This window comes from Pteropus vampyrus, unplaced genomic scaffold (assembly GCF_000151845.1).
Source record: "Pteropus vampyrus isolate Shadow unplaced genomic scaffold, Pvam_2.0 Scaffold115, whole genome shotgun sequence".
Taxonomy (NCBI): Eukaryota; Metazoa; Chordata; class Mammalia; order Chiroptera; family Pteropodidae; genus Pteropus; species Pteropus vampyrus.
This window is the reverse complement of record NW_011888896.1, coordinates 668,052-691,876: the sequence shown is the minus strand read 5'-3', so window position 1 is coordinate 691,876 and position 23,825 is coordinate 668,052. Positions and strand designations below refer to the sequence as shown.

General features: G+C 34.9%; 1 protein-coding gene and 1 pseudogene across 1 annotated transcript in view; one reads left to right on the top strand and one right to left on the bottom strand.

Moving 5' to 3' along the window:
- LOC105295867 (serine/threonine-protein kinase TNNI3K) overlaps positions 1 to 23,825 on the top strand; it is a 268,258-nt gene that overhangs the window by 108,574 nt on the left and 135,859 nt on the right. The window lies entirely within an intron of this gene.
- On the bottom strand, positions 5,319 to 5,437 carry LOC111743518 (annotated as a pseudogene).

Here is a 23,825-nt window from a genome sequence, read left to right as displayed (position 1 = left end):
TTTAAAGATATGTTTTCAAACAATGAAAGCTTTCTCTAAACAAAAGTCTTACAGGAAGGCCAATGTATAAAATGGAGTGGTTTTTGTTGAAGGCAGAGAATAAGGTAGAGAATCCTGTTTACTTACCATTTGCCACTCCTAAGGAAGGAGATTCCTAGACCACCTCCGTGGAATCCCAAAGGTACTGGGGAGAATACCACTGATCTAGATAACCACTGATCTAGTTTATGGAACAAATTAGATTATCAAAACCAATAACTTTCATTTCATGATTATTAGTAAAGTTCATATAGATCTTCATATTTTAGTAAAGGAGAAAAATACTTACCTAAATCTGTTTTAGGTATAAAATGCCAAGTTCTGTAAAAGGGATAGTGAAAATTTTCTATAAACTTTCAGAAAGAAGAGTATTAATTACCCTGAGGACTTTAGAGACAACTTCATGGAAGAGGTGACATCCCTGAAGATGGACAGAATTTGGAAAGGCATCCTAGTCTTAGGGAAGACATGAAGAAAATAGAAATTAGGAAGTTAAAGGCATATAGAAGAACAATATAGTTTCATTTTAGTGAATGAAATGTATAAATACATGTAATATGTGAAGTAGACTTGGGGAAAATATTCAGAAAAATAAATTGGAACAAGAGCACAAAAATCAGTGAATGCTAGCCTATGGTAGATTAGACTTTGTTCTGTAAGCAAGAAGGAGGCACTGAGGATGTTTGAGTTCCACAAATTTGGAACTGTATTAGTAAAAGATTAATTCAGCATCTTTGTTAAAGATCAACTAGAAGGAGAAGTCAAGAAACTGGTGAAGCAATTGTTGCAGAAATCTAGATGAGAACTAATGAAAAGCAGAATTTCATTAATGGCGGTGGAAATTAAAGGAAGAGGCAGATATGAAAGATAGGAGAGATAAAAGAAATTAGATATGAGGATGGTTGAATCTCGCATATTGGAATATATGTAGAACTCAACCTATTTATAATTACTAGTTTTCAAATAAAAGTAATTTCTTCACTGTTATTTATTAGTTTTTTTTACTGCTTTTAAAAACATATTAATGAACATTTTTTCTTTGAGTTTCAGTAACAATATTTAGGAAACAGATTTAGGTGATAAAATAGTATAATGCAAACTAGAGATTTGTGAGTTTTAGGAGTATTATCCTGTCATCCCAAACATCTTTACATGTGGTAGTAAAACAAATGAGTGATCATTGAAAGTTTTCTCTAGCTGTAACTCTTCATTTGTAGGGCGATCGAATGTTTGTTCTGTTTCCCCTTGAGTAATTACAAGCTGTTACCGCCAAATTATAAAGCGGGACCAAAAATAATAGATTGAAAGTAAAAATAAACATTTTCTATATAACAGGTAGAAGTTTATATTTACCATTTTTCTATCTCTACTCTAACCTAAATGCTTAAATTACACCAAAATTCTTAAAATTTTATGAAACACTATTTCATAGGCGTCGTCAAAATTATAAAGTCGCAAACTATTGCATTTATTATTTATGGATTACTTTTTTCTAATCTGGCAACAGTAAAACAGTTTTTCACATTAATGCAGATACAGCGTTGCATATTGCCCAAAAGAGTCCTCCTCAGAGGGCCTACTACAGTCTGGTTGGGTACATAGAACATATGCCCAGAAAACAATTTAATTGCTATTTAAAATAGAAAATGATAAAGAACCAAAATGACTAAGCAGCAGTTTTTAAAAGATTTCAAGTAAGTCAAACATCAAAGCAGAGTGGAGAGCTTCCTGGAGGATGTAACACTAAAACTACATTTTGAAGAGTAGGCCTGTATCTGTCCTCAGTCTCTTCATAGTATACTAATCCTTGCATTTCTGCCATACTTAGAAAGTTCCACTGAAAGAGGAAGAGGAAAAGAGACACATCAGAGACTGAGGAACTCAGACATGTTTGTATTTGTATTGAAATGATTTGTTTGCATTTTTCTCTCCGCTACCACTCTGAGCATGTCAAGGCTTCAGAGGCAGAGATCCTGTTCTTGTCATCTCAGAGATGTTCAATCAATGCATTTTTAAGGGAACCAAATTCTTGGAGCGTTTCTATGAATGTCATTTCAAGAAACAATGGCCTAGTTGGTACTAGATAGCACCTAACTTGCCCAATACCTTTTATAGTTCAAAAGGAAATGTGCTATTTGAGTTTATTGATCAGCTCACAGTTTTTGGTTTTGTGGTTGTTGATTTATTTGATGAAAGGAAAGAACTCTGCCTTTTCCCCTGCAAGCTTCTTACCATACAGGTCTGAAAGTTAATTTCCATCTTTAGTATATACTAAAGAGGAGTTCAAGGAATGAGTAAGGAAGTAATTCTTTCCAATCATTATGAGAATGATGAAAAAACCTACTATTTATTTAGTACTTACACTGTGAAAGCTTGGCTAACCCCTTGCTATGTATCCTCTCATTTAATTCACAACAATTCTATACTATAGTTAATATATCCATTTTACTGATGAGGAAACTGACTAAAGAGTCCAACGGCACATCATTATAGTGTTCTTAATACAGTATTATGCTGTCCCAACAGCAACAAGAAAACCAAGTCAGAACAGAAAGATAGGAGGCTGCTGATATTGGATGAGCATCAGCCATATTTATGAACTTTGCGATTGGTATTTTAGACCTTAAGCTCGATTTCTGAATCCCAAACCATTGATCATATTATTTCCTTGGGCTTCCGTGTTCCTGCTTTATTTCTTTTTCTATATCCCATATTCTGCTAGTGTGGAGCAGAGGTTGTATATGAGGAATGCAGATATGTGTTTTTGTTGTTGTTGTTGTTGTTTTGGGCCTATAGTGTTTAAATATTTTTTAAACATATAAAGCTGTAGGCAGGGATGTATTTTCCAATTTGCCATAGACCTTATCACCTAGCAACTTACCCATTTACACCTGGCCCAATATATACATTCACTTTGTGGCATTGGAGCTTGCAAAGCATGGTTTACAGCTAAAGGCTTTAAAGATTTTTACTTAATACTAGCAACTATCTTTGTTCTCCTGAAAAAGTACATTTTCCAAATTGTTTGACATCGAAACCAAAACATCATTGCAAACATATATGGATCAAATGAATGGTCTTTTTCCTGTATAAGTATATAGTATATCAGCACCATAAAGAATCAAATAGTGATACTTCCATCACAGAGTGACCATGGCATTCCCATGAGATATGTATGTGAAAGCATTTTGTAAATTATAACACACTGTAAAAATTCCATTTGTTATTGCTATTAATCCCTCATTTTTTCTCTAATACATTGAGATAGAGAAACACTCCACAATATGCTCATACATACAGACATTTCTTTTTTATATAACACAACTAATTAATTGGGGGTGTAGGTCTAGAGCTGAGAAAGATTCACTGTTCATTGAGTGTCATCTTATTTGGGTGACTATAAAGGAAAATAATTAATCATAGTTTAAAAATAGCCAATTTAGTGATGGCAAATGACAGCTAATTTAAAATGACAAAGCTGGTAAGGGCTAAAAGAATTTTAATTTTGAAGATGACATTTTAACTAAATTAGTGAAGATTTCAGAATGTATCAAAAAAATCATCGATAAAAAATTTTAATAGTTGTTTTAAAGTTGAAGTATGCCTTTCATTTGCCTTTCAATTGAACACAAAATATAAAAGCCCTGCATTTTTAGGGGAAAAAAGTAAGTACAAATAAATTATTAATTGTTTTTCTTAATTTCCTAACTGTTAGGTGCAATTGTATTCCTCAGTTTGCATTATAGAGTCCACTCTCAGTTATTCCATTCACTCGTGAATTTTCTAATAAGCAGTTATACAGAAAACATTTATCATTCACTGGCAAATACTATCTTGCAGTGAATTTTGAATACCAAATGCAGACCATTAATTGATGTATTATAATATTTATAGTAAGTCTTGAAAGAGAACCTGTTGAAACTTGTGAAATTTTTCACTACTCTACTTCTGTAATTCTCTGGCATAAAACCAGCCACAAGTGGCATTTTAAACTTGTCAATTTTTAAAATTTATTTCCACTTTTAAAGTCAGGTAATTAATTAATTAAAAATATTTGAATGCTTCATATGAGCCAGAGTCTCTGCTATGCCTGAGAATACAGCAGAGAATGAGAATGACAGACCATAGCACTTTTTCTAGCAGAGCTTAGAGTCTAATGAAGTATTTCCCCAAATGTCCCAATTATAAGAATTATCTGGGGACTATCATTAAAAAAAAACAAATAAATTCCAAGACTTTTCCCTTGAAAGCACAGATTGAGACTGTCCTAAAGTGGGCCTAGGCATCTATACTTTTAAATGAAATTGCCAGCTAATTCTTATGATATAGCAAGGAGAGTAAACATTGTTATAGAGCAGCAGATCTCAACTCTGGCTGCACATTAGGATCTGTGAAAGAACGATGAAAAAATTCCGATGCTACTTCAATCAGAATCTCCAAGGGTGGGGCCCAGGTATCAGATTTTTAGAGAACATTCCCGGTGATTCCAATATGCAGGGAGCATTGAGAACTATCTTCTAGTCTAATGCCAGTTACATCTCTTAACCATTTGCCATAGAATCTTATCCCTATATGTTGCCAGAATGGAGTGGGAATATTGGGGAATCAAGTCACAATGTAATTTCAAATGTTTTGAGAATTATTGCCCTGACTATAGTATTTATTCATACATTCAATAACAAATGTAAACAGAGATCCACAGACCTGTGGTACCTATGGCACAGAGTAGGTTCCAAGATCCAGCTGTTTCCATGGGAATTGTGCTATGTATAATAAGGCATTCTGGAGCATCTAATTTATAATTCATGATTGATATCAGAAAGTTCCCAGGAGTGTAGAATCTTCATAGGCAACCAAAATTTCAATACTGGACAGTAGCAGTACATATAGTTCGTATGGTTATTCAAGGCTATAAAATTCTGGAAGATTATAGAACTATATACAATTATAATCATCAATACACAATATACAAAGTGAGCATAAATAGGACATATAGAGAAAGAGGACTTAATGAGTACCTGTAGTTCTGAAATGTTTATGTTCAAAATTGTAATGTGACTTCTGATTTCTAAATTTAATTCCTTTTCATAAAAGTAAGCAGTTTCAATCTGTGTCAATTTCATTACTGCTGTGAGTAATGAAAAAAAAAAAACTAAGCTATATAATTTTTCAAGATGATTTTTTTTTTTTTTAGGGGAAGCATCCCTTGGTTGACCTTACAGATTGCAAGAAACTTGTCAGCTTACAATCCTTTTTTAATTTTTTTTTTTTATTTTTTACACCTACAGCACCTGGGCTTCCTAGGTGGTCTCCCATTCAAGTACTAACCAGGCCCGAACCTGCTTAACTTCCAAGATCAGACAGGATCGGGCTTGTTCAGGGTAGCATGGCCGTAGACTCAAGATGAAATTTTGATTTGTTAAGGTAGGTTATCTGCTACAATAATAGGCCCCAAAATGTATATTACTTCAAGAACAAAGAAGTTTGTATCTTGATTGTATGAAGAAATAGGTTGTTGGGATAGTCCCTGTCCTTGAAGTCACTTAGGACCTATATTCAATATGTGGCTTCTGGAGTCTCCTTGGGGGTCCTCTTTATTAAAGTGACCGTATATAGGACAAGAATATGTAAAATGTGAATGAAATTTCTATGAGCCAAGCATTAGAGTAGCATGCATCACTTTTAGTCACATCTCATTGGCTAGAACTCAATCATATAGTCATGACCGACTGCAAGGGGTACTGGGAAATGTAATCTAGTTGTGCACTCAGAAGAAGAGGAAAAGAGTTTAGTAGACAGCTGGTAGTCTGTGCTACATTTACCCGATTTACACTAATGATAACAGGTACTGGGGTCTGGGTAAAGACAGTATTTAAAAAGGCTGGTCTAGATTATCATGAATCAGTTGCACAAATATAATGTTAATTGCATATTAAAATATTTAGTTTCTAAACAGTTTCATAATTTATAAACTAATACAATTAATTGGGAAATATAATGAAAGCTATTTAATAAAATATATATGAATTAATTTTGAAATACTTCTCGTTCACTTTTGTTAGCTATGTTAAAGACATGAGACCAGCTTTGGGAGTGTGGGATGTGTGTTCCTGAAACATCATTCGAGAGTAAAAACATGTACTGTAATAAGATATAATAGTATGAAATAGTCTATATAAATTCAAAAACTTAAGTCACAGCTTCCTGTGCTCTGTGTCAATGAAAACACACATGTACATATACACACAGTTTTCTGAGTGAAATTGAAACACAAGAAGACAATTATTCTATTCAGTAACCCGTTACACCATATCCAGCAGAAGTGGTTTCTCAACCATTTAATTCTATAAATTATTTTAATCCTACTAATGAGTTTCCCCAGGTGTTGATGTTCAGTCATGATTTTCATTCCCATTTCTGGCATGCTCAGTCTCTATTTAAAGTCAATCTGTCTGTCCTCAGCTTTCTTAGGGAAGGGGAAAGTTTCCCCTCTCGCCCTCTTGAGTTCTTATGGCTGGACTAATAATAAAATTGACAAAAGACAAGATTAACAGGAGAAAAACAAATTTAATACATGTAAACAGACCATAAATGATGCTCAGAGAAATGATTAAAGCAGGCAGCATTTTATATTTTTTAGACAAAGAAAGCAATAAATTTGTGAAGATTTAACAGGACAAAGAAAGTTAGATTTGGATGCTCTTTAGTAAGGAATCTAAACAGAGAGGGAGCTTGGGGCAGTAAATTAGTGATGAAGCTACAGGTTTTGTTTATAAAGGCTTATCTGCCCTGAATTCTTTTACTCAGGGTGATAAGGGTGTCTTTCTTAACCCATCCACCCCCTAAAGCAAGGAGGGTACCTTACACAAGGAAGATTTATTTCCTGCATTTTAAGGAGTCAAAGAAAGGCCAACATGCCTTCTTACACTGGCTGTTTTTTCAAGTAACTTTAATTCAAAATAATTAATATGCCATTGTGGGATTTTCCTGGGCCCTAACATTTTCCTCTTCTGTAACTTCTGTGGAAGTTTCATACATTAGAAGTTGAGCTGGTTGATTGTTTCGTCTTATTGAACCAATCTCCTCAGAGTCCTGATAATAAGTCAGTTTGGTTAAATTTATTTTAGGAGGTGTTGATGCTGGTGGATTCCCAAAGTCGGGCCCATAAGGTGCAAGCAATCAGGTATTTAATAAGTGGCATTTCTGTGGAAACCAAAGGAAGGTAATGGTTTTCGTAGAAATCAACAGTCTGAGTCTGGAGGCAACCCATTGAGAGAAGAGATTTCTAGATATTGAGGTCAAAGCATCTTTTGTAGTTTGAAATGTCTCTGATGATGTCATCAGGTGTTCAGGTAGACTTTCTGAGGGGCTTAAAATATCAACAGAAATGAAGACTGTCTAAACACGAATAATGCTAACAATTTCTCTGAAACTTATATCAAGTTATTCAACTTCAGTTAACATGGCTTCAGAAGATGGAGCAGTTTTGGTTCTCAATGATTTCAAGTGAGAAAGGTGGGAGAAAAATGGTCAACATTAGTTTGAAAAGTTGTAGCCAAATATGAGGGAACTAGAAGAATTTGGGATCCAGTCAAGTTACATGCAAGTAACAAAATTTCAAAAAAAAATTGATAGAACTAGATAGAATCTGATATCCACAAATGTGTATTATAGCTTTTACTAAAGCACATTTTTTCTCTCTAAAATCACCCTATGTTTTACCAACAATAGCCAAATTAAGACTAAGTGATTTGAAAATAAATCTAGCTGCAATAAACTTGCCTTGATTATTTATACAAATGCAACAAGAATAACAATTGATTATATAGGCTCTTTTAAATCTGTTTTGCTAGAACTTTTCAAAAGGAATCTCCAGACTGAAATTTTAATAGGCTCCCAAGGCTAAGAAGCTAAGCCAACTATTTGTCATCAGATTTTACCTATTAATAACTTTAAATTTGGGTTCGTTCCTCTCTTCTTAATGTCCCCAAAATATCATGAGGCTCTTGCATCTTCCAGGAAGTGACCTTCTTTACTCACATAGTAAGGTTGCTGGGAAGCCTGTAAGCAAGGTACCAGGCTGATATTTAAAAGGGGCTTTATTTGATTCTATAATGTCAACCTTAGTTCCTTAAAGCTGTCTATCATATCTGAGTCTATATATATCTCTTTCAAACATGATATTCCAATATAAGCCTTGGTAAAATAACCATTTTCTAATTGTGTCTTATTACAAGAAGAACAGATTCTTAGTGAACTTATGCAAATAAAATATTGCCATGAAAATGTTAAGAGTCTTTGAATTTTGGCAGGATCAGGTAGGGAGATAAATGTTTCACTTCTATTTACAAAGGTTTAATTTACTAAATTGCTATAAGTCATAGATAGCCTAAGGGGGGGGGGGAGTTTTCTTATATTTGGAAAACAAAGATTAAAGAACCAGTAATATTTCAAATAAAAAGCCAGAAAAATTATAATCATCCTAATTAATTAAGTCGGTCCCATGTATTAATTCTTATTCATCTTTATCATTTGTTAGCAGTTTTATGAATCAAGTTTTTGAGTAATGTTCTGTAAATTTTTATCTAGTTTAGTGGTATGATCTGAAAGTTATTAGAAACCTGTATTCTAGTATCCTTTTCATGAATCTTATCAAAGATAAAGCACATTCATGAAAGCATCAGAGTAAAACAGTAACTGTGTAAATGACAGAAGACAAAATGACATAGTTAAATTTCTGATTACAATACAGTTGACAACGATATTTGGTTATTTCTGTTACGCACATTTTAAGATAGTGACTAGAATTATGACTGATAATATTATACCAGGACATTTCAGAGTTTTAGGAATTTCATATAATTTTTAGAACACTCATATTAATGCCATTCATCCTTGAAATATAACCTAAGAAGATGTATTATTACTTATGTGACTATGCTTCCCATGTAATTTAACATGCTAAATAAATATAAGTAGTTTAATATCTCCCTTTTTATAAAAAGAAAGAATTAATCCTTTGAAATGTTAGATGAGGTCAAAAAGGCTTCATTTAAAATTGATTATGAGAAGTTTCAAAAAAAATATATCAAAAGGCTTTAAAGTACTTGGTCAAATAGGATCATAGGTCACTGTGAAACAATAGTTATCCATTTAATCATGGTGATAATAAAAGACTTTTCAGAAAAATACAAAAAGTTAAGTAGTTGTAAGCAAAATTTAGCTCTGTTAATATTAAGACCTGATAAAGACAATGTGAAGCTCAGTTGGTTACACAAAATCTTTGCTTGTTAGAAATATTTCTTTAAAAGGTAAAGAAAAATCTTTACAATCCATTATCAAAAATGGAGCAAACTCCAAGGAAACTTTGTCCTTTTAGGCGGTAAAAGAAAATTAAGTTTTAGTTTTGCATGTACACTATTGGTATTAGAGCTCATTTTTTAAATCTCTATAATAAATTCCTTTAGCCTTTCTCAAGATTCTTTTTTCATAAACCTTCTACAATTTTGTATGTCCATTTTAGTTAGTTTATATAGGCTTTTCAGCCCTAAATTCTTTTACTCTGGTGGCAAGGGTGTCTCTTAGCCCCCCGCACTTCCCCCACAACCACCCCCCCCAGAGCAAGAGGGGCACTTTCCACAGGGAAAATTTATTTCTTGCATTTCAAGGAGACAAAGAAGTGGCAACATATCCTTCTTGCACTGGCTGTTTTTCAAGTAACTTTAATTCAAAATAATCAATATTCCATTGTGGGATATTTTGGGGCTGTTTGCCCTGGACCAAAACAGCTCCTTGAAACTCCAGATAAGCAGAGATTTTTCTCTCTCAAATTCCTACATATTATTTAAATAGAAATTTACTATCTAAATCATCCTCATCTTCTTTCAATGTAGATTTATCCCTACCTCCTCACCTGATCCTCTAGTTCCCAGAGGGCCAGCTGTGTCTCAGTCACTCATCACATTTCATTTTGATTCATGTTCCTCATGCTGAACCAAAATTTTAGTCCCCCTCCTCTTCCCCTACCCTACAGCTAGAATGTCCTTTAGTCCTGACTTGCCTTCCATTTGTACTCCAATGGAAATAGCTAAAGTTTCCTCCTAGGCCCAGTTAAAATGTTCTTTTTCTTCAGCTGTCTCCATTAGAACGTCTCATTTAATTTTAGTTGCAGCCACTAATTCTAAAAATAGCACTCTTACTTAACACCTCATTAAGTAAATTCCCTTATACATATACTCCCTTTAAATTAAAACAGGTGTACTTAAATCAGAGAACCCATTCATTCTGCCCACACTATCATATTTCTCATACAAACCTGATCAAACCTGCTATCTCTGTAACTTTCATCAGAACCTTTGCCTCAATCATCCCAGTTAGATAAATACCTGAATCTCACATTTTAGAAGTGAGTTCTAATTTACCAAATACCATTTCAAACACTACACAAGATTATACGTGTGTGTGCAAAACAAATGTATCTGTATGTATAACAGAATAGAAAGTCAGGTTTGGCCAAGAACAAGAATTCTGTGATACCAAAATTCACTTGATTTGACATATAAATATCACTACTCCACACTTGAACCTAGCCTCAGGATTTCTTATTCCAGTGCATTTTGTGGAGAAGTGGTTCACTCTGCTGCCTCTCTCCTTAATACAACATAGCCATACCCTGAGAATTCCCAAAGCCAGAGAGACAAGTGTTTTTCCTGTAACAGTGTTACCTTCTCTCACCCAAGGACTGAGCTTGGAGTAGTAGAAGCGATGCCTCTCTTGATCCCCTGAAACCTTTCAAATACTTCCCTGTGACTGGTGGTGAACTTACTGGCCTGCAATTTTCTGGTGTTACTGGGTCCTTACATTGCTATTTTTTCATTCTTTGGGGATACGACCTGTACAAAATCAGCTTTTGAAAATGTCAACAAAAGCTTTTCTCTCTTTGGCCTTGTTTCTCCTCTGCTCTCATTTCTTGGGAGGCAACCATGAGTGCCCCTCTTGGCACCTTGTCAATTTCCTGAGTAGCTGACCTTTCAATAACGATATTAATGCTGCCTTGTGGTTATCTGTGCATTTCTTAGTTCATCATTTTCAACCCTTGCTTGCTGAAATTCATTTATGTTGTTGTGTTCTTAAGATCCTGGAGTTTAACTGAGTGTAACCTGACTGGGGACCCAGAGCCAGAATTTCTAGCTAATAAATGATTAACAATCTTAATAAGTGGATATTTCTTTTTCCATTGATTTAATTTCCAATAACTATACCTTGAATTTGGCCTAGAAAAAGAGATATAGATAATTGTAAACTTTCTTGCTTAGTTTAATATTTTCCATTCTAAAATTCTCCCTTCCAGCCTTAGGAGGCAGCAGCTTTTCAGATAATGCTAGTCTTCTCTTGGGATTGTAGAATGGAAATCTGTATGGTGTGGGCTACCATCCTACTGGAAGGCCACAGGATGAACCATTTGAGAGCATTGACTATTGAGCCAAACTGTGCAGGTTCAAATACCAGCTCCTATGTCCTTGGGCAATTAAAAACCAGTTTTCTAATATGTAAGATGCTAGTGATAATACTTACCTCACTGGATTTAAATGAGAAAATACATTACTTTTCATTATCATTCTTTTTCTTCTTTACTCTCCTCAAAGAATATTTTCACTGCTTAATATTCTTGGATGACCACATTTTTTTTTTTTTTTTTTACTGAATTAAATGTTTCTAAGGTCCTGTCTCTCCTTTTGATTGTATCACCATAAACTTTGCTTCATGGTTCAAACGTGCATCAGGGATTCAATCTGTCAAACCAGGTTTGTATAGACAAAGATCTAGAACAGAATTTGGATAAAAAACACAGCCGAGGTTGACAGAGTTATTTGATTACTCAAGATCCTTCTTGGTGATTCTTCATGCTAGGGCTCATTTGCAAAACTTAAGCATACAATTTAAATATGAGCCATTCAATTGTATGAATGTTGTTGGTAATAATAATGGTACAGAAGGGGAAGCATCATCAGAGGTACATACCAAAGATCTTGCCAGCAAAAAGTCAGGTAGCAGAAGTCCTAGTGTTGCAGAGGATGTATGGGGCATCCGCATAGTTAGGCAAATTTCCTTCCCAGATTTTCTGCCCAGTAAGCTCGCCCAGTGAGTCAACTCAGCAGTTATCCTTCTCACTATAAAGAGCAGAGGATGATGTTTTCAAAGTTCGTATTGAGAAAGTTGCCCCCTGCCTTTCCTTCAATAGTCAGAGAAAAGGAAGAATTCATCCCATCACACCTTCTTGATTCCCAAGAGACAATTTTTTTATATATAGATACATTCCCTGAAAACAGCTAAGAGGAGCATATCCAGCCCCTGGAAATTGATTTATTTGTGAATTCTAGAACTACATCAAAGAGCATCAAAACTTGGAGAAAAACAACATATTTTCTTCAAGAGCAAACATAAAAACACACCAAGTTACATACAGAGAACCTCCTGCTGTTATGCTAACTAAAATTGTGTAGCCAAAAGAGAGTCATTTTTATAACTAAGCAAATTGTGCTGTTTGGAAAGGCTGAAAGTATACTTGGCATTTTAGAAAAAAATACAAATATTCTAAAATGATCCCAGTTCCCAATAAAAGGGAAACGAGTCTTAATAAAAGTTTTTTTCATTTTTTTTAGTTTTATCAAAATAGACAAATAGTTGATCATGTTTACAGTGTACAATTCAATGAGTTTTTTTTTTCAATTATAGTTGACATACAATAATATATTAATTTCAGTTGTACAGCATAGTGATTAGAAATCTATATAACTCACGGTGATCAGTCTACTAAATCTAGTACCTCTCTTCCCCCTTACCTATTTATTATAATATTATTGACTATATCCCTATGCTATACTTTTCATATACAAAATATGACTATTTTGTAATTATCCATTTGTACTTCTTAATCCCTTTACTATTTATCGCCGACCTCCGCATCTGGTAGTCCTCAAAATATTCTCTGTATCTATGAGTTTGTTTCCATTTTTGTTGTTGTTTATGTTGTTCTTTAGATTCCACATGTATTTGAAATCATGCGCATTTGTCTTTCTCTATCTGACTTACAATACCCTCTAGGTCTGTCATGTAATGTGTTTTTCCATCTCTTTCCTTTTAGTCTGTGTGTGTGTGTGTGTGTGTGTGTGTTTTAATCTTGTAGGCAGCGTATGTAGGGATCTTGTTTACTTATCCATTCAGCCACTCTACTTTTGGTTGGAGCACTTAATTCTTTTTCATTTGGGGTACTTGTTAATAGATATTGCCATTCTTTTTTCATGTTTTTGATATATATTTTTTCTTCTTCTTAAAGAGTCCCTCCAACATTTCTTGTAATACTGGCTTGATGATGATAAATTCATTTAGCTTTTTCTTGTCTGGGAAACTCTTTATCTGTCCTTTGACTCTAAATGATAGCTTTGCTGGATAAAGTAATCTTGGTTGTAGATTCTGGTTTTCATCACTTTGGATACTTTGTGCCAAGCCTTTCTGTCCAGAAAAATTTCTATTGAGAAATCATCTGCCAGTCTTATGGGAGCTCTCTTATAGGTAACTAACTGCTTTTCTCTTGCTATTCTTAAGATTCTCTCTGTATTTAACCTATGGCATTTTAATTATGATGTGTCTTGGTGTGGGCCTCTTTGGGTTCATCTTTTTTGGGACTCTCTGAGCTTCCTGAGGTTGTATATCTGTTTCCTTCACCAAGTTAGGGAAGTTTTCCATCATTATTTCTTCAAACAGGTTTTCAACTTCTTGATCTTTCTCTTCTCCTTCTGGTACCCCTGTAATGCAAATGTTCATTTTGTCCTATAGGCTCCTTAAATTATGTTTTTGGATTCTTTTTTCTTGTTGCTGTTCCGATTGGGTGTACCCCATCTTCTATATGAGTGATTCAGTCCTCCACTTCATATATTCAGTTGATTCTGTCTAATATACTCTTTCATCTCAGATAATGTAGTCTTCATTTCTGACTGGTTCCCTTTTATAATTTCCATCTCCATTTTTATGTTTTTTATCTCTTTGTTAAAGTTCTCACTGAATTCATCTACTCTTCTTCTAAGTTCATTGAGCATCCTTATAACCAGTGTTTTGAACTCTGCATCTGGTAGATTGCTTGACTCCATGTTTTGTGGAGTTCTGTTCTTTCATGTGGGACATGCTTTTGTGTCTCCCCATTTTGGCTGCCTTTCTGTGTCTGTCTCTATGTACTAAGCAAAGCTCCTGAGTCTCCTGGTATTATTAACGTGGCTTTGTGCAGTAGGTGCCCCGTGGCATCGTCCTGAGAGAAGTCTAGCTGCAAGCCAAGTTTAGCCCCAGTCTGTGCCCCTCTGGGGCCACCTGGTGAGATTCAGCAAGCAGTCCACAAATGCTGTGCTTATAGTTGCCTTAAGAAACCATGCCAGAAAACAAGGCCAGGTGCCACCAGTGCAGGGCTTGGAGCTCCTCAGAAAGGGACATAAGGCACACCAGGGATACCACTGGATGTCAAGAGACAATTTTTTAAAAATTCATGTTTCTGTACATACGGTGTCACGGTTGTTATGTCACTTGACTTCTTTCAGCCTCAGGTTCTTCATGTGCAGATGAGATAATGATGTCTACAACTACCTGTTCACAGAGATCCTTGCAATGAGTTGGAAGTATCAGGACAATGATACGTGGAGCACTTTTGAGAAAGATTCTACTAAAGAATTCCATATGTCATTTATATTAATCACATGAAACTGAATTGCCAGAAAGTCTCAGTGTAAGATTCATTTTGAATCCAGCTGCTGGATCTGTACTATTTATAAAGTAGTCTAACTTTATCTCCTCCCATCGAAGGTGAAAGTGTTGTGGTTACCAGATGGTGTGGGGAACAACACATTTCTTTTCTGAAAAGCTTAATAGTGCCTTGACCAGCGTGGAGAAAAGAGCATGCAAGCCGCTCAAAATGATTAGAACTCTTTAATCCCGGAGGGATGGTCTTTCTATCAATTACTTTTTAAGCCTTGTATGTGAAGAACTGTATTCTTGGTCACTAAGCCCTCATTTAATGGCTTTAGCAGCCTACAGAAAGTTAGTGAAAAGCATGCCTGGTGCCATAGATGAAACAGCATTAGAGCATTGATGATGTCTGGCTTCTTTTCTTTGGGGAGGGAAATCTCCTTCTAAATTCTTAAAATAGCAGTTGGCTTTCATTAAATCTATTCAGAGTTAAGGGTCTGAGGATCTTGAGTGACCCCTTTCTCTGGGAATGGAGCACATTTTAATAGGCTTTTTCCTGTCTACGGTCCCTGAAAGATTTAGCGTCTGGCAGGCCTCCTGAATTGCTGGAATTTGTAAAAGAAAGGATTGATTACATGTTTCTTCTAATTATTTCTTTCTATAATTTATTTCTTCCCATTTTATACAAAGAATGAGAAAGATATACTGAGTCTTCTATTGAGATATGGTTGGCCTTAAGAGCAAACATTTTAGCATTGAACTTTTATTAACCTCCTCTGGGTTTGACAAAGTTTCTTCTTTTTGCTTCCTAAATATGAGGCTAAAGAGTTTGTTCCTCAGCATTGTTAGAAATGGAGAGAAAACAAAAGTTTGTTTTGTTTTTTTTATTTTGTTTTTTTCAGTCGAATCACATCTATAGTCTCTATATGAAAAAGGTAAATTTGTTATAAGCCTTAACACATGCTGTTTGCTCTGATGGAAATATCCATCCCTGTCCCACCACCTTCCCTTCTTCCCCTTTATGCCTCTTCTGTTTCCTCTTCCAATATCACTTTTCTCCTGGCTAATTCCTATTCCTTCCTCCAGGAAGCCTTCTTACATGTTCTCATGGAACACCAATTTCTTGCTATCTCAAGGATAGCATTCTATTAACATTTTACATGTATTTGAATATATTTCCTACAATACACTAGGATTAATCAGGACAAGAGCTGTGAATTTTGTACCATTGTACCCAAATCCTAAGTACAGCGACTGGATCCTAATAAAAATTCAGTTAATATATGTCAAATGTATGAATGAATTAATAATGTTTCAAGAAACATAAGAGTATCATATATTAGTGTTTCTTTGTGCCAGACATTGTGCTCAATGTTTCACAGGCATTAGCTTATTAAATGCTTAAAACTCTATATGATGGCTTTTATAAACAGACAAAGGTAGAAAGATTGAAAGAGATCAAATTAAAAGGTGATATAGCTGGTAAGTTAAGTGACAGACCAAGATTATTACCCATGCTATATTGTCATATAGTCCAAAACACAGAGCCATATAGTAATTTAGTCCCATAAACCAGGAGCAGCTCTGACTGAAAAACAAAGTAATTATTTGTCAGATTGCCTTATCAAGGGAAGCATAGTTCATAGAATTCCTAGCAGAAATGAGAAGGTAGTTTTCACTTAATATTGAACAATTCAGTGGCATTTAATAATATGAAAGTCAATCTTTTGCTCAATTAATACTGCTAATGCACAAGTCATTTACCTGGCTGTTTTGTGCTATAGATAATTATGTGCATGCTAGTCACTAAAGTCTGTCTAAAAATAACAACAACAACAACAACAACAAACATAAAAATAAAAATAAACAGTGGAGAAAAAAATATATATAATCAGTTCCTGGACTGCTGATTTAGTCAGGTGAAAAGTTAGCCAAATAAACTGTTTTTGCAAGATAGACATAGCCCAAACTATCTGGTGATCCTGAAAAATACAATTTCCTGAAATTCTCATGATTTCTAGTCAGTACTGACCATGTAGATTTGAACCAGTACCTGTTTTTTTTCTGAATTGATTGATTTTTCCTTCTCACAGCAACATTTTTATTTTCTAACCTGCAGCCTTTCTGTGCCTGACTGGAATATTTTTGCATTTGATTAATGTTTTCATTTGACTTTCAATGAGGTCTCAAAACAGTTTGGCTTGTCACAGTCAAATTATTTAAATATCCTCTGAAAAGAGTATGTGGGAACTAAAATCAGATTCATGTGAACCTTAAAAAACCAGTGGTGACATTTCCTGAACTTGTTATATTTTTATGTCAGAATTAATCATTTCACAATTTTGTTTTATGTTGATGCTCAGCTTCTTAAACGCAGAGATTATTAGATGCCTCAGTGGAAAAGTTTTAATTTTTAACTGACCTAGAAGTTATTCTCTGGGAAGGATTTGTGTTCCTTTTTCAAATATTTCTTGTGGTTTCAACAGCAAAATTATGCCTTCTACTTACATTAAAAACATTTTTTGGGGGAGGGAGGTGGTTTCTTCAACACAAATACCTAAGTCATCCTTTTCATTTCCCAGTTACCTTTCACTCCTAATTGACCAGAATTATCCCAACTATGGATTTAAATATGGTCAGCTTTCTATCTACATTCAACTTATTCCATGTGAAGGAGTATATACCGTAAGATTTCATTTATATATAATTTTAGAAAATGCAAACTAATGTCTAGTGTCATAAAGCAGATCGGTGGTTTCTGAGGGCCATACTAAGAGAGGTGTGAACTGCAAGGGGAGCCAGAAATTCTATTGGGTGATAGAAATGTTTTGTATCTTGATCTTAGTTTCACAGGAGCATGTCTGTTAAAATTCATTGAAATATAGTCTTTAAACAGACGTATTCTTCCTCCCAATGGGCATACAAGTAAATTGTCTAATATGTGGTAAATATAAAAGGTAAAATCCTTTAAAAGAGATAGTCAGAGTAATATGAATTTGCCCCTTTCTAATTGTGAACAAAGGGTATTTTGTCCTTTTCAAAATCTTAAAAAGGCGAAATAATCACTTGCTAAATAATCTCACCGAGGATATCAAAACCATTTGTAGCTAAAGGGGAAAAATCAACATAACTGAATTGGAAAAAAAAGGGTTTACTCAGATGCCATCATTGAGTACAAATCTATATTGCACTAAGGTCAAGTTAGCTGTCTGCAAATGTTAGCATTTAGTCAAAGGACCACAGACATTGACAGGAAAGGAGATGAGACAGCATCTTTGAGGCTATGCACTTACCCTCTATTCACTCTTGCTGGTTCTGGTCTGATGCAAAAGATGTTCAGTACCAGAATTTAACCCTCAGTCAAATGTAAAAGTGTACACATTGAATGGCAAAGACAAGTCCCAGAGTGTTTATATATTATCAAAAAACTAGCAGGTTGAAGACAGGTTTCAAAAATTACAAACTGGCAGATATAATATCTGAAAAGAAAAAAAAAATCTACCCTAATACACTAAGTTGATTAAAAGCAATGTACTGCTAGGTATGCAGCATGAAACTATGGATCACGGGGATGCAGCCAGAATGGCTTTTTCTGTTTTTAAAATATCATTTAAGAGAGAAGACATCTATGGGATCTAATGAAAATTGATGCTTTGACTCAGAAAAAAATACAATGAATTAATTAATTTATAATCAAGATCATGGAAATAAGATTGCGTAAACATAACTCATGTGCAAGAAATATAAAATCAAAGTATTTCAAAATTAGAATTGTAGAGCACTTCTACTCAAGCCTCAACAAATAAAAAAATATATGTCTGAAAACTGGCCTGTGAAAATGTTCCCATTTGCACTCTAAGGTAAGTTTAGCCCAAATTCAGAAAATTGGATTGGATAATTGAAAATTAGTTGGGACAAGGAAATGAGCAATGTGAATGTTCAAGCTTCAACAATAAACACAATGAAGGTATTTGTGATAAACTGAATCTTCTCTTGATGCCTATAAATGATGCAGAAAGGTATCAAAGTTCAGATGGTTCTCATTTGAGCAGTAGTTTATTTATTTTGCTAGACTTAGGTGGACAGTAAGCATTGCTGCATATTGTCAGGGCAAGGCAGGTTTAGCCATTTCAGAGAGCCATTTATTTACTTGTAAATGTTAAAATTCCTGAGGATAATCTACAAAGAATGAATCATCTATATGCATTCTTCTAATTTAGCAAAAACATTTAATAAATAGTTTTTGCTACAAAACCAAGCAAGCACTAAAGGAAGCTGGAATTGTCTAGCTTCAAAATCTTACCTCCTCTGTTCAACTATTTCAATAATAGGAGATTACAAATACTTTATTGTATATTTTTTCTATTTCGCTTTATATTTTTTAGAATATTTTAAGAAAATGTGTGATGAGGGAGGTTAAATCAAACCTATAGTAGTGAGAACTAAGGATAATATACTGTAGCTGAAAGAACCAGAAAAACAAATAAATTAAGTAAATTAAAACATTTTATTTTGAACATTTGATCAATGAAATGCTGTCAAAGTCATAGATTGGTCAAATGCTTGTATAACCAGTAAGCTTACACATTATACACAGAAAGTTTCTGCTCTGGAGGCCAATACCTATTTGTTACAAAAAGAGAACCTTTGAGACTTCTCAGATTGAAGTTCTTCTCCCAAAGGTTGGGTTTGGCTTGCCCACACTAGCTTTCAGTATTACTTCTTACAAAAAAAGTTACCGTAGATTTTGCCCCACAATGCAGAGACTAAGAATTGAGATGGCAGTTTCAGGAGCACTGGTAATACCAAAGAGAACCCATATCCTAGGTATGGCAGAGTGACTGTGCACTTTCAAGTCAGAAATATTAAGGCTTAATCCAGCTCTGCCACTTCCAAATGCTGTGATAGTTGATAAGTTATTTCTCTAAACATCGGTTTCTTCATTTATAATATTTAAACCAGAGGGAAACTGAGTCCAGGGCTTGTGCTACCAGTGCCACTCACAGTCAAAAGACCAACACAGGAGTTAGGCTAAATAGAATAAGTGTGTATTTGAGAGTTGCAACTCCTGGAGATGCAGGAGGGCTATTGCTCCAAAAGCCTGGCTTCCCAGTGTCTTAGGAGCAAGAATTATATAGGGAAATCAGTAGTGATGGAAACTAAGGGAGTGGGTGTGGCCAAGGCTATCTATCTTGTCTTTTCAGCCTGGGCTTGTTTCCCAGGCCTCTTAGAGGAGAGGCAAAAGGGACTGGGTGTTCAGTCCTGGAAATAGCTGTTACATCATCCTGTGACCTTGATCTTTGGCAAAACTAGCTCATCAAGGGAGTAACTGCCTTCCCAAGCGAGAGCAAAATGTGCTGCTTAGTTATAGGAGCAGATAGCATTTTTGAGAATGACAGGCCATCGGACTTCTGGAGCAGGGCAGGCAGATAATGTCAATGGGACTGGCCAAAGGAGCATACAGTGCCCATGGGAACAGCAGAAAATGTCCTTGGGAGCAGGTATTTCCCAGAGAGTTTTTTGTTCATTGTCTTCATTGAGGCTGCTGACCAAGCAGCCCTTTTTGTCTTCTGAATACATGAAGGGGCTATGGTTGAATTAACCCAATATTCTACTCTGACATAGCTCCCTTATGTCACATTCTTCATGTCAGTTCTTCCAGACAGGGTGTCCTGGTGCCAGGTTCTTCTTCAATATAGGAAATATATCTACCTCGTAGCCATGTCTGACACATAGTAGACATTCAGTAAGTGTTTGTTCTTAGTTACCTTCATCTAAATGGTTTCAGAAGTAACTTATTTGCATGCATGATTATCAGAGTTCCAATTTTCATATCTCTGCTACAAAAAAATCTCTAAAGAAAAACACGTAGTAATTATTTGTCTTGCCACTCTCCCACTTAACCAAAGATAGAAAAAAGAGAAAAGAAAAAGAAAAGGAGGAGAAAACACACAGAGGCAATAGCAGTGCAAAAAAAGTAATAGCTCAAAGGTCATTATTAAAAATATACTCTCTAACAGTCAAACTATAAATAATCAGTCTCCCTCTCCTTTCCTCTTCTGCAATGTCAGATCTTACCTTAACTCAGTCATCTGAGCCTGGTTAGGTAAAAAGGAAATATTGGATCACCATGAATAATTCATAGATGGATAATTGAGAATTGACACTATCTTGCTTTTGTTAATATTTTTTAAATCATAACTTAGGTATTCTGACTTTTCTGGAAAGAAAGAACAAGATAAATGGTTCTCATATTTAGACATTTTCAGCATTTTTAAAAATTTTTTTTTGTACATTTTATTTTATTATTAGTTTCAAGTATATAGTACATTGGTTAGATATTTATATAGTTTATAAAATGATCCCCCTAATTGCTCTTTCTCTCCTCCGACTCTCTACCTAGCCATTACATTAATGTTAACTGTGCTCCCTATACCGTGCTCCCCATCCTTGTGACCATCTGTCAACTACTAATTTGTACTTCTTTAATCCTTCACCCCATTCTCCAAGTCCCCCAAACTCCTTCCCGTCTGGCCATCACCAGATTGTCTTCTATGTTTGTGAGTCTGTTTTTTATTATTTTGTTCTTTTTGTTTTTTAGATTCTGCATATAAATGAACTCATATGGTATTTATCTTTGTCTGACTTATTTCACTCAGTATAATAACCTCTAAGTCCATCTATGACATTGCAAATGGTAGGATTTCATTTTTTTAATGACTCATTAATATTCCATTGTGTATATGAACCATAACTTCTTTATCCAATCATCTGTTGATAGGCATTTAGATTGCTTCCATGTCTTGGCTATTGTAAATGGTGCTGCCATGAACATAGTGATGCATAAATCTTTACGATCTATTGTTTTGGTTTTCTTTGGATAAAGTGCAATTGCTGGGTCAAAAGTTATATTCATTTTTAAATTTTTGAGAAACCTCTAGACTGTTTTCCATAATGGCTGTACCAATTTGCAATCCCACCCAACAGTGTATGAGGGTTCCCTTTTCTCCACATCTTTGGCAACACTTGTTCTTTGATTTATTGATGATAGCCATTCTGACAGGTGTCAGGTGATATCTCATTGTGGTTTTAATTTGCATTTCTCTGATGATTAGTAACCTTGAACATCTTTTCATATGTCTATTGACCATCTGTATTTCCTCTTTGGAGAAATATCTAATCAGGTCTTCCGCTCATTTTTTAATTGGATTGTTTGTTTTTTTCATTGTTATTTTACTTTGACTCTTGGAAAATCTACCAGCAAATCATAGGGATAGGATCTTATTCTAAACTTCCACACCAACCCAAGAAGCATCTTTCAAGGATATCTCCAGCCTTTCAAATGAGACAAAAGCTACAAAGTCCAGGACATTGCAGGAGTTAGAATTCTTGCTGGAAATTCTTGTTCTCCATCTATGACATTTGACATCTATGACATCTATGACATTTGCACACTGCCTGCAGCAAGTAGCTAATGAAAAACTTTAACCATCCTCAAAGCACCCATGGCACTGTGAGTACATTGTTGAGTGGAGAGAGCATTCTCTACCTCATTGTTAGCTAACAGGCAAGGGAAAGGACCATAGATTCAGGACACCATAAGATAAATTTGGGGGGAAAAAACCCAGAAATGTTATAGAGGGTGGTTTAGTATAAAGGTGTTCGTCATAGATTTGGAAAAAGTTAGATTGGCCCAGGTCAGAAGTAATAAGGCTCAATAGTAACTGAGAAAGTAGCAATGGGAAAGCAAAAGAATGTAAGGATATAGATCTATGGTACAGGTGTAATTGACTAGATTTGGTAACTGATCTGAAGTGAGAGTGATGAAGAGAAAGGATTAAAAGATAAGATTTCAGTTTGGATGGCTAGTTAGATAGTGATCAAACATTAAGATGCATGGTATTAAAACTGATTTTAGCCATGTATATTTGAAATGCTAGTAAAATTGTATTTACTTCATAGAAAATTTTGAGAAATATGGTAAGGAGCATCTGGAAATTATCTGAATGTTACTTTCCTTTGGATGCCTTCTCCGATCCACCTGTCCTCATAGATTAGGTTACGTGCTTCCTTTGTATGCTTCAGTGGCACTTGTTTCCTTCCTTATCTTAGCACTTAGTCCCCTTTACTGGAATTGCCTTTTTTATTCTGTTACTTCAGTTACACTGTAGGCTTGGCAAGGACAGGGACCATGAACATTTTGCTCACCTTAGTACCATTATATCAAGCATAGAGACTAATTAATAAATGCTCCAAATCCATTGAGTTATTAATAGTGCCTTGGAATCTTTGGAAGTTGTAAAGGGCTAATTGTATATTTCAAAGAGGTTACAGTTATGGCTATGGGGTTAATTGACTTTATGTAGAGAATCCAAATAGAAATAGCAATAGAGCTAAGAGCTGATGCAGGATGAGAAACTATTAGAGAAGGGAGAAAGAAGTAGTCACAAAGATAAAGGGAAAGGGGAGGTATTTTAAAAAGAAGAAGTCAGAAGTGTCAGGTACCTCAAAATTCCAAGATGTTTAGGGAGAAGACAATGATACTGAAGACCTTTGAAGGTAGTCAACAGTGGAGAGCACTGGCAGAGCAAAAATAAAGGATGTCCATTATTATTTCAAAAATAAAAAGAATAAATTTAAGAAGAATGTAGAGGGCACTGTAATGATCTCTACTACAATCACTGGATTGTTTAATTTAGTTTTTTCCTAAAGGATGTTCTTCAGGATTCTAGTCAAGTGTGATATGTCGTGGAAAAAGACTCTTTGATAAAAGAAGTTTGGGTAAGGTCGAGTATTACCTCCCACTTTTAGAGATGCAGAAAATACATTAGAAGTTCTATAGTAATTATTCAATGTCAACAAAGCATTTTACTAACTTCTTTGACAACTTACAACTTACCTATTAACATTCCAAAGGAAATAATATTCCCCGGAATGCATTCTGAGATATGCTGCTTTGATTGTGTGACTGCAAATAGGTTTATATTTTCTACTTTTAAAAGATGTAATAGTGGGTACTGTCTATGTTTAAGTCAGAAATCTTCCTGGTTCAAATG